Source organism: Cupressus sempervirens, chromosome 1, assembly GCF_028749045.1.
Source record: "Cupressus sempervirens isolate cs-2001-9-10 chromosome 1, ASM2874904v1, whole genome shotgun sequence".
In the NCBI taxonomy this organism is placed as follows: Eukaryota; Viridiplantae; Streptophyta; class Pinopsida; order Cupressales; family Cupressaceae; genus Cupressus; species Cupressus sempervirens.
The window spans coordinates 837639705-837656993 of NC_143118.1; positions in this window are offsets into that span (position 1 = coordinate 837639705).

Below are 17289 nucleotides of genomic sequence, written 5' to 3' on the forward strand. Positions count from 1 at the left end.
GTATTGGGAGATTCCATACTTTGAATATGGGTGCCGAAATTAGAGACCCAACCTTTGAACTTGCAAATACTAAAATAATGATTCAAATGATGGAACTTTTATCAAGAAATCTTATTTGAAAATAAATTTATTTTATTTTATTCTTTATAAGAATTGAATTTAATAAAAAGATATATTTTTAGACTATAGATGTGTGATTGCTACTTAAAATACAATATTTGGAAAAGTGATCATATAAAAGAGATTTGTAATTCTATTAAATTTTAATCTAATAAATGAAAAAACACTCGCACATAGATATGAGGAAGTTGAGGCATGTGAAGTAAGGAAAACATCAGAGATAGAAGAAATAAACTTGAACATAAAGAAGAAAATGCAAGGAAAAATAGTTATTATAACTAACTTATTGTAAAGATTGATATAAAAAAAGATAAATGACTATGGAACACCACAAATAGATTTTATGTGAATGCAACTCATGGTAACATCAAAGGAACGAGAACTATTTGACCAAATGCCTCAATGAATAACATTGAATGGAGTTCAGTTCGTAGGTTATGCACAAAATGGAGATCTTGAGAAGATGTCAAAAGCTTTCTAGATGTAATTTGTAGGTCTAAATCGATGAACCACAATTGTTCTCATCATTATTTCTACATGTAACAAAGTGGCTAAGGTTGACATGCATGCAAATGTAAAATCATGGAGGGTGTGACTTGAACATTTGATAGAATTTCAACAAAGAAATGAAATGAAATATTTGCACCATGTGCACAAATTATTTACTTGAGAAGGGCTTTACAAATTCTTTAACAAATTATGAGCATCCGCAATACACAAGTCAAGCAAAATGAAATCAAATTTCGTATTTAATAAAAGCATGATCATAAATGACAACATAAAGGACAAATGACATAAGGGTTGGGGGTGGTGAACATGATTTTAAGTTGTGTAAAATAGATGAACCTCATTACAATCTAGAAATTATGGGAAGATGACATTCAACAAATTCTCAAACAATATAAATGCATGTGAATTCTCCCCTTCTCATAAATGTGCTTCACCGCGCAATGTCACTTATGAAACTCTCCTTCAATCAAGTGATGCCCATCCTTTCATAAGAATGCCCAATTATAAAATTGATCGACAACTTTGAGTACACGTTTAAAAATCTGTAAGATTTGGTGTCAAAATTAGAAACTTACATAATGCATATATTCAAAGAGCAAAGCTCCCACATATAGCCTATCCACGGCTAAAATATAATACTACTAAAAGTTTAAATAGATTTTCTTTTAGATTTTTCAAAAATATTATAAATTTATTTTAAAAAATTATAATAAGATTTTCTTAAATATAAATTTAGAAACCTGTAGTAATAATAAGGTTTTCCTAAATATAAATTTAGAAACCTATAATAATAATAAGTAAACTTTGACATTTATAATTAATAATTATCAATTAAGTATGTAATTTTTTTAATGATTTAACTCATTAGCTTTAGCCAATCAAATTTTAGTTTTTTTCTCTAATAGTAATGTTAATAGTAATGTTCATAGTTTTGACATTCTTTTTTTCTAATTTAAAATTTTAATTTATTATTAGTTATAAGTACAATATTTATATTGATATTTATTTTATTAATATGTAAATTTAAATTATTAAATAAATATGATATAGTAATATAACTCTATTTTCAATACAAAAAATATATTAATTTTATTATTATTAAAAAATAATAAATAATATAGTTTATTTATTTTATATATTTTATTTGAAGTCTATTTTTTATCATATGCATTTAAAAAATGATTTATTTTTATCAAATTTAATATTTTAAAAAATAATCTGTTAATAAAAATATCTATAAATAGCTATTTTTTTAAAAATTGTTTTGTCTATTGCTGCATAAACTTAATAATTCTTGTTCAAACATTAATTTCTAATTTTTAATAATATTTAAAATTTTCAAATTGTATAACAATTTGAAAATATTTTACAAGTAGAACATGTGAATTTAAGATTTTTGCATATATTATTAAATTATCAATATTTTTAAATTTTTATTTAATATATATTTCTTTCAAATAAAATGTGTCTTTCGTAGGTTATACTATTATTCCAAGCTTGATTTTGTAAAGTTATATATTTTGTACAATTTGTAAAGTTCTTGGCTTTGAAATTTCATACACTTTATTTTTCTCCATTTATCTAAAATGATTTTAAAATATTTCTTCTTCCTTTTAGAACTACCTCAAACCATAGATAGATACATGCCACTTAAATATTATATTATTAATTAGAAGTGTCATTAAAATTATCAAAAAAAAATTAAATAAATGGTACATTGATGGAGAACTCAATACTATGTATGGTTATAGAAAATTGCATCATTATGAGTTTAAATGTTGTTTGTTAAAAACTAAAATATATAAAATTAATTTGTTGTTGATTTATTAAAGCAAATATACAATGAAATCTTATTAAGATAAAAAGTATATTTAAGATAAATGAACAATAGCTAATTAAATTAGCATAGTTGGTTAATAGATGAGGTGGGGATTTTTTGAAGTGCAAAAAAAGAGAAATGGAAATAATGGGTTTAATGTCAACCCATAGTTTGCTTTTCCATTATATTTACCAAACTCTTATACATCTATTTCATGCATGTGTTAGTTTCAAAGATATTGGATTTATAATTATGACATTATTTCATGACTTGGATTACATGTATATCAATAAAGAATTACTTGATTATATTTCACATGTTGATTAATGATTATGATTACTAGAACATTAATGATGCTTTAATCATTGTTAGTTAGTAAATGTGGTTGATTTTTTCATGTTTCAATATGTGATGATTTGTACTCAAGACATATTATAGTACTTACCCCATACTTGCATGTGTATGGTGTGCATGTTTGTTTTACATTTTTGTTTAACGTGTCTAGTGTGGTTAAGGGAGGGAGCCGTAGTTACTTGCTAGTTGGGATCTACTACATTGTAACGTCCTGCTAGGGTGATGTAGGCAAAGGATGAATAACTAGGGCCAAAGGCTCACCCAGCTATCCAAACCACTCTGCAAGAGTTAACAACACAAGCAAACACAAGGAACAACAACCAAAGGAGGAAGAAGAGAGAAACACTTTTATTGATTCATCAAAACATCTTCATACATGCCCAACTGTAAGGCCTTTTGGGTTACGACAAATTACAAATACATTCACATTCAAAGATCCAACTGCAAATTCGCACTTTTAGTTTTGCTCTCAGAATTCCTCTTCTCAAAAGCTTGCCTAACTCTAAGCCTAAACACTCTATATATACTTGCCAAAATGGCTTACATATTATTCTAGAACATTACATAAGAGGAAGGCCAACCTAACAATGGTTTGGACACATCCCAAGAAAAGATCTTAACATAAATGTCACGATCAAAATAAATCCCACAAGTTGGCTCGCAGAAATCATGCAAAATGTTGACACTCGACATACACTGGGTAATTCGGCACATGAAGAGTCACTCAACATATACTGGGTAACTCGACACATGAAGGAATTGCTACAATAACTCGACACATGAAGGAATTGCTAAGTAACTCGGCACATGAAGGAATTGCTAGGCACCAACTTGCAGAATAAACAAAAATGAGCAGGATAACAAGGCAACCTAGGATGCTCCTGCATCAGACAACTGGGGTTGAAAGAAATGATTCTCCTAAATCATTGAGATGTCACAACCTGAGTTGAATCCAGCTCAAATTGAGAAATCCATGAAGCATCTTCAATAGGTTTGTTCTTCCACTTCACCAAATATTCATAGTAATCTTTTCCTCTTGTGTTCTTGCCAACTCTCTAATCCAATATTTTTTCAACTTCTTCAATCTGCTTCTTAGGATAATCATCTGATACAACAACTTCATTCTCAGATTCATGATACTTATACAAATTGGCAATACTAAATATAGGAGATATATCCATGTCATCACGTAACTCAACTTCATAAACATTACCACTGTCAAACTTCTTCAAGATCTTACAAGGTCCAAATTTTTTCATCTTTAGCTTACTGTATGTTCCAATTGGGAATCTTCCTTTCTTCAGATGAACCATCACCTCATCACCAACTTGAAAATCATGGTGTCTTCTAGATTGATAAGCATTCTCCTTATAATTTTGATTACTTTGTTCCAACCTCAACTTCACTTTCTTATGCAAAGACTCCATAAAATGAGCAAATTCTTCTCCTGTAGCACTTCTCTTTTCTTCACTAGCAACATCTCTCAAATCTGATATACCTCTAGGATGCATTCCAGTAACAATCTCAAATGGTGTCTTCCCTATACTCCTATTCACAGAATTATTATATGCAAATTCAGCTTGTACCAATACCATCTCCCAATTACTTGGCTTATTCCCAACTAAACATCTTAGCAATTTACCCAAGCTTCTATTCACAACCTCTGTTTGTCCATCTTTTTGTGGATGAAATGTAGAATTAAACTTCAATTTAGTACCCATCTTCTTCCACAAAGTCTTCACAAAATAACCAACAAACTTACTATCTCTATCAGAAATAATGCTTCTTGGTAATCCATGCAATCTTACAATCTCTTTAAAATTTTTTTTAGCAAAATGCTTAGCATCTAATGTCTTCTTACATGGTATAAAATGAGCCATCTTAGAAAATCTATCCACTACAACAAAAATGGAATCATACTCCTTTATTGTCTTAGGTAATCCAAGAACAAAATCCATACTAATTTCACTCCAAGGTTTCTCAGGAACAGTAATAGGTGTATACAAACCAGTATTTTGACTCACTCCTTTTGCAACTTGACAAACTCCACAACTCTTTACAAATTTTTGAACATCCTTATACATTTGTGGCTAATAATACTTCTCTTTCAACAAAATCAATGTCTTATCAATTCCAAAATGTCCAGCCAATCCACCAGTATGCTTTTCCTCAATCATATTCACCTCATAAAACTTCTAGGAATACACAACCGAATACCTTTGAACAACATACCTTCTTGAATGAAATACTCATCATAATTACTTATGTGATCTATCAGATTTGGTGCTCTGCACTCTCTCCATGCCTCAAAAAAATAGGATCAGCATCATACAACTCTTTCATTTCATCAAAACCAAGAACTTCAACCTTCATTTTAGTCAACAAAGAACGTCTTCTACTCAATGCATTAGCAACTCTATTAGTAACTCCACTCTTATGCTTAATAAAAAATGTGAAACTCTACAAATACTTAACCCACTTCATATGTCTCTGATTTAATTTATGTTGACTTCCCAAGTATTGTAAAGCTTTATGATTAGTATACAACACAAACTCCTTAGGAATCAAATAATGTCTCCACTTCTTTAATGCTTGAACAATAGCATAAAACTCTTGATCATACACAGAATACTTCCTTTAGCATCATTCAACTTTTCACTAAAGAAAGCAACAGGTTTACCTTCTTGACTTAATATAGCTCCTATTGTGTTACCACTTGAATCACATTCAACTTGAAATACTTTGTTGAAATCAGGTAAAGCCAATATCACTTATGAAACTCTCCTTCAATCAAGTGATGCCCATCCTTTCATAAGAGTGCCCAATTATAAAATTGATCGACAACTTTGAGTACACGTTTAAAAATCTGTAAGATCTGGTGTCAAAATTAGAAACTCACATAATGCATATATTCAAAGAGAAAAGCTCCCACATATAGCCTATCCATGGCTAAAATATAATACTACTAAAAGTTTAAACAGATTTTCTTTTAGATTTTTCAAAAATATTATAAATTTATTTTAAAAATTTATAATAAGATTTTCTTAAATATAAATTTAGAAACCTGTAATAATAATAATAAGGTTTTCTTAAATATAAATTTAGAAACCTATAATAATAATAAGTAAACTTTGACATTTATAATTAATAATTATCAATTAAGTATGTAATTTTTTTAATGACTAAACTCACTAACTTTAGCCAATCAAATTTTAGTTTTTTTCTCTAATAGTAATGTCCATAGTTTTGACATTCTTTTTTTCTAATTAAAATTTTTAATTTATTATTAGTTATAAGTACAATATTTATATTGATATTTATTTTATTAATATGTAAATTTAAATTATTAAATAAATTTGATATAGTAATATAACTCTATTTTTGATACAAAAAATATATTAATTTTATTATTATTAAAAAATAATAAATAATATAGTTTATATATTTTATATATTTTATTTGAAGTCGATTTTTTATCATATGCATTTAAAAAATGATTTATTTTTATCAAATTTAATATTTTAAAAAATAATCTGTTAATAAAAATATCAGATAACAGTCTTATCTTGAAAGCAGTCTTCCATTCATCACCTTCTCTAATTCTGATTTGATGATAGCCACTCTTCAAATCAATCTTCGTAAAATACTTTGCTCCACTCAAACAATCCTCTATGTCATCCATCCATGGCATAAGAAACCTATATTTCACTGTGATCTTGTTAATAGCTCTAGAATCAGTACACATTCTCCATTCTCCATTCTTTTTAGGTGCTAATACAATAGGTATAGCACATGGACTCAAGCTTTCTTTGATCACCTTCTCTGATTCTGATTTGATGATAGCCACTCTTCAAATCAATCTTTGTAAAATACTTTGCTCCACTCAAACAATCCATTATGTCATCCATCCATGGCATAGGAAACCTATATTTCACTGTGATCTTGTTAATAGCTCTAGAATCAGTACACATTCTCTATTCTCCATTCTTTTTGGGTGCTAATACAATAGGTATAGCACATGGACTCAAGCTTTCTTTGATCAAACCTTTCTGCAACAACTCATGCACTTGTTTGTTAAGTTCTTCATTCTCTGTAGGTGTTAATCTATATGGTGCTTTGTTTGGAAAACTAGCTCTAGGAATTCGATCCATACAATGACTTATACTTCTTACTGGAGGTAAACCATCAAGAATATCATCAGCAATAATGTCTTTATACTCATTCAAAAATTCTATAATTTCTACTGGTACTTGGCTATCACTATCTATTATCACTCAGTCATTACTAGCTTTTGTTGCTTAGTCATTACTACCAACAGTTGGTCCTCTAGGAACTATAGAAAAATAAACTTGATTCTTCTTTACTTCCTTTTCAAATTGCTTTCCATTAACCATGCAAACTTTTATTGTAGTACAATTGAACCCATCTGGACTTTCAATCAAAGGCAAAAATGTTTGTTTCTTCCCATTCACCCAAAGAGTATATTTATTCAATCTTCCATAATGTACAACATATCTACCATATTGCCAAGGTCTACCCAACAAAATATGACAACAATCCATGGGCATAATACCACACAAAACTTCATCAAAGTAATGTCCAATTTTGAACTTCACAAGGCATTGTTCACTTACCAATATCTTATGCTCATCTTTGATCTATGAAACATGATAAGGTTTGGGATGTTTCAGCCTCTGCAACTACAACTTGATAACTAGCTCTTCTAATGCTAGATTTGTAGAACTTCCACTATCAATGATCACTTTGCAGCATTTTCCAGCCATCTTACATCTTGTCTTGAAAAGACTTCTCCTTAAAACAGGTTCCTCATCACTTCCCTTATTACATAAGGTTCTTCTCATCATCAAATTTTCTCCAGCCTTAGGTCCACTTGGTGAACCCTCATCATCTCCTTGAATCATAGCATTTATGTTACCTTGCCCACTTTTAGAGGATCTACATTCAAAAGATTTGTGTCCCTCTTTACCACATCTTAAACAATTACCATGAAATCCACCTATAGAATAAGAATTACCTCTTCCTTGGTAAGAATTAGTGCCTCGTCGGTAAGAATTACCACTTTTCCATTTGGTCTTACCTTTGTCAGCATTCTTCTATTTGGATTTGCTTTTATTTTGTACAAAACTTTCAGATCTGCCAATTTCACCATAAGATCTACCTTCGCCTCTCTAGAATCTACCACCTCTACCTCTTTGTCTTTGTTCATGCTTCTTTGTTAAGATCTCCTCAGCTTTCAAGGCATATTGGTATGCTTCTTCCACACTTTCCAACTTCGCAAAACTTATTTCATCTTGTATTCTAGATCTCAATCCATTAATGTACCTTGCAATTTTCTCAACATCATCATCCACATATCCAGATCTGATGTCCAATCTATAGAATTCCTCAGTATATTCTTTCACAGTCATGTCCTTTTGTCTCAAATTTTGCATCTTTCTCAACAAGCTAACTTGGTAATCAGCAAGGAGAAATTTGTTCTTTACCTTGTTCACCATCTTTAGCCAAGTTCCGATCTTCTCCTTTCCTCTCCTTTGTCTATCTGTTTGCAAGTGCTCCCACCATAGTGATGCATGACCTTTCAACCTAGTCACTGCAATCTTCACCTTTCTATTATCAGGAGTGCTTTCATACTCAAAGAACTTCTCCATATCAGAGATACAATCCAACACAACATTGGTATTCAATTTTCCATCATAAGGAACAAATTCTACAGTACCCTTTGAATTTTCCCTAAACAACACTTGCAATAATATTTCCTCATCTTGATCTTCTTCAGGTTCTCGATTATGATTTGTTGTTGCTGTTTCATCATCACTTACATCATCAAGATGTACTCCTCTCCTTTAGGTTGTCTCCACGACATCTAATCTGGCTGTAATTTGTCTTAACCGATCCAATATAGCATTATCAACATTATTTCCTCTACCACAAACCATCTTTACAAATTAGGTTCCTGCAAGATCATAACCCTCTACAAGTTATAGGTCAAATCCATAGATCTACAACCCTACAACCAAATCCGAATCAGGGTTCTACATGGTCCAATCTCCATAAGAATGAACCTCAGGCTCTTATACCAATTAACATAGACAAAGGATGAATAGTTAAGGCTAAAGGCTCACCCAACTATCCAAACCACCCTGCAAGAGTTAACACAACAGAAGCAAACACAAGGAACAACAACCAAAGGAGGAAGAAGAGAGAAATATTTTTATTGATTCATCAAAACATCTTCATACATGCCCAGTTGTAAGGCCTTCTAGGTTATAGCCAATTACAAATACATTCACATTCAAAGATCCAACTACAACTTCACACTTTCAGTTCTACTCTTAGAATTCCTCTTCTCAAAAATTTGCCTAACTCTAAGCCTAAACACTCTATATATACTTGCCAAAATGGCTTACAGATTATTCTAAAACATTACATAAAAGGAAGGCTGACCCAACAATAGTCTGGATGCATCTCAAGAAAATATCTTAACATAAATTTTGTGATCAAAATAAATCTCACAAATCGGCTCACAGAAATCATGTCCAAATGTTGACACTCAGCATACACTAGGTAACTCAGCACATGAAGAATCACTCGGCATAAACTGGGTAACTCGACACATGAAAGAATTGCTATAGTAACTCAACACATAAAGGAATTGCTACAATAACTCAACACATGAAGGAATTACTAGGCACATGAAGGAATTGCTACAGTAACTTGGCACATGAAGGAATTGCTAAGCACCAACTTGCAGAATGAACAAAAATGAGCAGCATAACAAGGCAACCCAAGATGCTCCTGCATCATAGGGAACCCAAAAGAAATTAATCTAAAGTTCACTAAGTTTACCAAACATTTTTTAAAAAGATAATAACATCAACATATAACAGAGCATAAGCATTAACTCACATACATACAACCATCCAAAACAGAATACATCTCTTAAGGGTTCCATGATGTTGAATCACGTGTATAAGTTTTATTAATATTAAATTTAACACATAGCCAAAATCCACATCATGGAATAACTACAAGTATATATTCAATTAAATAATATACAATTACAAAAGGAACCACTTGGCATAATCAAAATACATAATCATCCATTATACAAGTCACAAGGTATTAAAAGCTCAAAGAATATGCATCATCAATAAAATACATCTCATAAGATCTCTAACAATTAAGTATAGTATAACAGAATATTACTATCTAATAGAAATACAAGATAAAAAAGAAAGGAACAATTGCACAAGAACATTGAGCAACAAAATTCAATTGTTAGATCTCAATGGTATAAGTAAATAGCACTACCACTCGACCTTGTGGAACCTAAATGGCCCATTCTCACCATGCTGAGGAGATAATCTCAAGTCCCATACGAATATCAATCCCAAAATTCATAACCAACATCTAGGTCAAAGAAATCTTGATAGCAAACTATCTCAGAGGATACCAAGACACAAGTATCATCTAATCCCAGAGACAACAAACACACGTACAAAATCTACTATGTAAGTGAGCAAGTGTCATCACATGAGCCAACTCTAAGATTACCCTAGTAGCCTCTCTAAATTCTAGCCCCCTAGTGTCTTTATTTGGCACCAGTATCCTTTCACAAAAAAAAAGGCATACTAACGAAGTAGAGTCGCAACCAAGCATCCTCTCTACTCCCATTCTAGCCTGTACTAGCACTCAAGACATGGGTGAGGAAGAACACTGACTCTTATTAATTCATTTTACTCTCATTTAATGAAATGTTATCACTTATTAAAATAACTTACAATGGATTACCTAGGTAGCGTCTTTAGGGCTCCAACCTCCATTACAAGCCACCTCCCAACATACACAAAGATTACCTACCCTAAGCTCATGAAAGTACAACTCATAAAATCATAATTTTTACCTCATTACTTTACAAGCAACTCAAAAGCACCTAAAGACAAATCACAATATCACCTCAACCCTATACAAGCAATTGGAAAACACCAAAAGATAAATCACAATAATCACCTCAGTCCTATACAAGTAATTGGAAAGCATCAAAAGAAAACCAATCGAAGACTCAAAGGTTAATCTAGGAAAATCAAACCATTCACCTCAGTTCTATACTAACAATTGGAAAGCATTAACAAACAACAGATCAAACTCATCATAGAAGGCATGTGACACATCACCATGGTCGGGTATAAAAAAATCATCTAGAAAATATCACCATAGAACGAAACCCCCAAACCCTTTGGTAAAAATCCAGATCAATCAAAGTACTAAGTCAAAACCCAAAACCAACCCAATACAAAGTAAAATATATATCATAACAAGTATAGTTTCATAATTTTGTTTGGTTTGAAAACACACAAGTTTGACTTTCACAAATAGGTTTGAGTTTTCTCATTTACAAAGTGTCGTAATAGGTAAGGTTTTTCGAGTTGCAAGTATCTCAAAAGACTCAACAATCCAATAAAATCACATTGGACGAAAATCCATTTCATAAAAAGAGAAATATCCTTAAAAAAAAAATTCTTAATTTCATAAACAATTTCTCTTAATTAAAATTTGGAAATTTTTAGTTTTCAATCTAATATATGTATATTTAAATAATAACTGCAACAAAAGGTTTAATTTAAAAGTTATACAAATCTAACAATAAATATAAAATTAATAATAATAATAAATTACTAATAACTAATATTTATTAGTAGCAATAATTATTATTAATTTAATAATAATCATAATTACTATTAAATTCGAGTAAAAAATACATTTTTAATTATTATATTTAATAGTAATAAATAAATATATAACTTAAAATTAAATTTACCTTACCTTGTCTCGTGAAGGGACACAGTCTACACAAAGAGTCACACGCTACCTTTGGCAACCATAGATTGCTTAGGTAGCTACATGCTCCCAACCATCGGCTGAGAAAAATAAGGGAGGAGGGGGTAGGTGGAGGTGGTGGCCCACCTCCCTATTTCATTTATATATTTAAAAAAAAATTGAGACAACAACCCCCCATACAAATAATGAAATTTTCTATATACAGAATTTAAATATATAATAAAAATTATTACAATAATTATTTACTATTGTATTATATGACACCAATGAAGCCACCTTCATTTCCAATTTGATGACATTTTGTTGTAGGACATAGGTTTTCTTCATTTTCTCTTCATAACTCCTTGTCCCAATAAATTTCTCATAGGTCTTTTCAAGTTGTGCTTGAAGAGTGTCCATTTTATGCTTACCCATTAATGCTACTGAAGTATGCATTCCCAAAATTTGGTCACTAAATGTAGATTGCATGTGCCAAAATATAGCATTTCCCTGAGGGGACTCTTTTATTTCTATGAGAGTGGGCTTATCATTCTTTGGATCTAAACTCCATATAGCCATTGTCTGGTCATCTACATTAAACCTTGATCCCATTATCTCCCCATATTGGTTTTCATATTCAAAAGAAATTGATTTCTCTTATCTTTTTATCTAATCAAGTAAAAACAAAGAGCTCAGATCTCATCCTGGGAGGATAATCATCCCACTTCTTCTAACTATGTCTCTAGCCTCTTCAGCAATGAGAGTTTCACTAGCAAGGTCATATTCCTGCAACTTTTGTACCAATTCAACAACCTTTTCATCTGAATCTCTAGGCTTCGTATGCAGTTTCAATTCTTTTCTCTTTATTTTAAAAAAGAAGCTTTTGAATTCATTTGACTTAATAAAATTGTCATCATCCAGAAACTCCTTAGCCTCAATGATTCTATCATCAATCATTTGTGTCTCTAATTGCAATTTCTTTACCCTTTTCTCACTCTCAAACACTTGAGATATTAGGAATCTTCTTCTAATATCATCAAAGTACTTATTTCCCTTTGGAAAAATCTGAAGTGCCTTTTGCTGAGACTAGTTTGGTATTTCTACCATCTTTTACTTCTTATGTCTTTGTTTAGCCCATGCAAAACTCTTAAGAACATCTTGAACATTTTGTTCAGGTTGGTCATCTTCATATTGATCCTCTTCATTAGATGCCTCCACTATTCATCATCAGTATACTTCAGATCAATCTTCCTCCTGATTGCCTTAGGAACTTGAGCTACCAACTCATCAAAATTGTTAAAACACTTATCCAGTTTGACCCAATATTCTTCATTTGGATAAAACCCTTTGAAAGATGGGTCTGCCTTTCCCATTTCTCACCCATAGCTAACAATGTCTTTGATTTTTACCATTCTTTCCCTACAGAGATCCTCACTCAACACATCAACAATAATATCCTCTTCCCACATAGGTTTGGTAAGGGACAGATTGTATCCCCTCATGCTTTTCAAAGCATGCCTTATTACATTATAGGGGTGATAGGTTCTAGCTGGCCCAATTGGCATCTTATAATTTTGCTGAAAAAAATTGGTTTTTATAATAACATTCTTGCCAATCTAAAAATCCCCCACTTTGGTGCATCTACATAAAAATGTCCCTTTCTTGACACCCTTTCCTAAATACTCCCTATTTAAAGAAATTAGCTGCCAAAAATTTCTACCAATCCTAACCTCTCAGGAACGTACCTGGGCAAAATGTGAGGTGGCTGAGGACAACCAAAGATTCTTATAATAGTATAATCTTCAAACAAAAACACACTAGCCCAAACATGAGTCAATTGCTTTCCAACATCAAAACACCATTTAGGTCTAGCAATCTTCCTAACATTTCTAGGAACTCTTTCAATCACACAGCCTATTATTTTTAAAACTAGATAAACAAAGTCATTATAGAAGGAGATAACATTTGAATATGGATAGTACAATTTCCATACCTATGTCCATCTTTGTACTGGCAGCTTCTCTCCCCATTCTTGTGTTGACTCAAAAAGGCTTTGATCAAAAAATATCAACATTCTTTGCCAGAATAAGGTGCATGAGGAGGGAGTAATGAGGGAACTTAGAATCCTTCAATTCTCCTTGTTGGGCAGTAGAAATTTGTTTGTGAATACTCTTAATGATGCATTCAACAAAATCATAACTTGTCTAATAATTTGGGTCTTGGATATTTAAAGCCATGATATAATATGTCGTTGAAGCATTCATGGTCCTATCTATACCTAGGACTTTGTTAATACCAAACACAGTATTACAAAAATACCACTAAAAGAAATCCAAGGGCATGACTTTGTCAATATCTTTCCTCTTTGAAATTTCTCCTACATCCTTCTTCACCTTGGGAATGTGTTAGGTCATGTTTTTACCCATTTATAAACTCTTATGTTTCTTAAAATTCTCATTAAAATCTTTAATATCAATGGGCAATGACATAGGTCCACCCAAATCAAAAGCTTCTATGAACGTATCTTTATCCAGTGCTAGAAATTTTTTTTTATCCTTATTGTGAAATGACTTATTTATAGGACTAAAACATTTGATTAATGCTTTGACCAAATCCACATCCACAAAAGCCTCTGGCACTATCAATTTTCCCAAACTTCTTACCCAAGGGTTACAAATTGGAACTTCTTTTACTTTGTTCTTATAGAAAAACCAAAACAACTCATACCCATTTCTGTCAAGGACTATTGTGTCTCTGCACATTGCATATGGGTCTTTGAAAATGAGGTCATTTGCATTTTGAGCAATTGTAGAACCAGGCAAGATGTGCATCCATTCTTCTACAAATGTACTTGGAACCCTCGGGGGAGTGTTTGTACTTCAATTATTGCCTGTGCGATCAATTCTCCTTCTCTTTAGGCCATTTCCACAACTACCTTTGTTGATTCAATATGTTCTATTTGGTGAAAACTGCTCAGAAATCAACTATGCACTTGAAATTGCTTGGAAATTCAAAGCATTTTGAGAAAATGGTAACAACAACCTATTCTCTTCCAAGTTTTATCAACTTTTGTGATGAAAGCATGGCTTTAATTGGCATTTAAGGGTGGCATGCTTGAAAACCTATCAGTCTTCATAAAATAGATTAAAAGTATGCCTTTTTAAAAAAATTTCATGCATCCTTCTCAGAAGCTGCCATTGAAAAAGTCATTTTATGCTTTAAAACTTATAAGTGTGACTACTACGAGCAAAATCATTTCGCTGCTTCACACTAGAAATTTCCTCTGTCATAATAAGACTTGCAACATTCTGAACCCGTAGCTTTTATTTAATCGCAACTTCGCAGCTATATTTAATTTCACCCTCATGACCGTTGCAATCTTGCGACAAGCCCTTAACCCTTAACAACTCGCAACCTCGCCATGGTTAAGCCTTTTGAATACGTTATGTTTACAACCATGCAATGCTTCATCTTTCACTTTATCACTCCTTTGCAACTCTGAAACCAGGTATCCATCTTAATCATGTGACGATGCACTTAATTGGTTGAGCTTAACATTCCTCTTACCTCATATCTTCACAGCTTAGAAAATTAGCATTCAACTAAACTCGCAATGATGTGCTCAACTGTTTACATTGACTGCTTTCCTTCATGCGCACATTCGCAACTACCAATGCCTTAAGTTGAAATAAACACGCGGACATGCACTCTCCTTTGTTTTGCACAGTCGCAACTTATCATATTTGAAACATTCATGAAACATATGAGTAGAATTATTTCAAGACTTAGGACAAGGAAATATGCATGGAAACTACATACTCCTTTTTAAAAATGAAAAATACAATTTGAAACATTCATGAAACGTAAGAGCAGAATTATTTCAAGAATTGGGACAAGGAAATATGCATGGAAATTGCATACTACTTTTCAAAAACGAAAAATACAAAAGAACTTTCCCAAGATTTTCTCAAGTGCTAACAAAATTTTATAAACTCTAAATTATTCTTTTACAATTCTTCCTAATTTTTTAGGATTTCCACACAAACTAAGTGAGCCAAAATTCAGGCTATCAGGATGTACATCACTTGATTGAAGGAGAGTTTCAAAAGTGACATTACGTTGTGAAGCACATTTGTGAGAAGGGGAGAATTCACATGCTTTTTATATTGTTTGAGAATTTGTTGAATGTCATCTTCACATAATTTCTGGAGTATAATGAGGTTCATCTATTTTACACAACTTAAAATCATGTTCTCCACCCCCAACCCTTATGTCATTTGTCCTTTATGTTGTCATTTATGATCATGCTTTTATTAAATATGAAATTTGATTTCATTTTGCTTGACTTGTGTATTGTAGATGTTCATAATTTGTTAAAGAATTTGTAAAGCCCTTCTCAAGTAAATAATTTGTGTGCATTGTGCAAATATTTCATTTCATTTCTTTGTTGAAATTCTGTCAAATGAAGTTGCACCCTCCATGATTTACAGTTGCATGCATGCACTTTGTTACATGTAAGAATAATGATGAGAACAATTGTGGTTCATAGATTTACACCTACAAATTACATCTAAAAAGTTTTTGACATCTCAAAATCTCCAATTTGTGCAAAACCTACGAACTAAACTCCATTCAATGTTATTCATTGAGGCACTTGGTCAAATAGTTCTCGTTCCTTTGATGTTACCATGAATTGCATTCACATTAAATCTATTTGTAGTGCTCTATAGTCATTTATCTTTTGTTTATATCAATCTTTGCAATAAGTTATTTATAATAACTATTTTTCCTTGCATTTTCTTATTTATGTTCAAATTTATTTCTTTTATCTCTAATGTTTTCCTTACTTCACATGCCTCAACTTCCTCAGATCTGTGTGCGAGTGATTTTTCGTTTATTAGATTAAAATTTAATAGAATTACAAATGTCTTTTATATGATCAATCCTCCAAATATTTAAGTATTTTAAGTAGCAATCACACCTATATAGTTTAAAAATATATCTTTTTATTAAATTCAATTCTTATAAACATTAAAATTTAATTAATTTTTTTTCAAACAAGATCTCTTGATAAAAGTTTCATCATTTAGATCACTATTTTAGTATTTGCAAGTTCGAAGGTTGGGTTTCTAATTTTGACACCCATATTCAAAGTTTGCAATATACACCAATTCCTCGAATTTAGACATATTTATAGTTAATTTTCAATAAACATCTTGTTCCACACACTAATCTCTAGCACAATTTTAAATAAATTTTAATTTAAAATACAGTTTTAAAATAATTTAAAAAAACAGTAAAATGCCAATTTGATGCCGGCATAGACAGCCAGATAATTAATACCAATTGCCCCGCCGCTTCCGAACACATTAATTTCACACTTTTTAAATCGTAACAACTATGTGTAGACTTTTAGTCCCCAGACTTCCAAGCCTCTAAAACCGGAATTACTGAAAGCACGTCATGCCGTTATTTGTGCAGCGTAGACATATCAAAAAGTGAGTCCGCATTCCACGAGATTCCTTGCTTCCCAGTAAAAAGTACTTTTTCTGCATTTAATTTGATCATTGTACGAATCATCTTCAGTCACTTCTGAAATCAGAGAGGACTGGCCCTTCGAGATACCGTTTAATACGGACTATTTATAA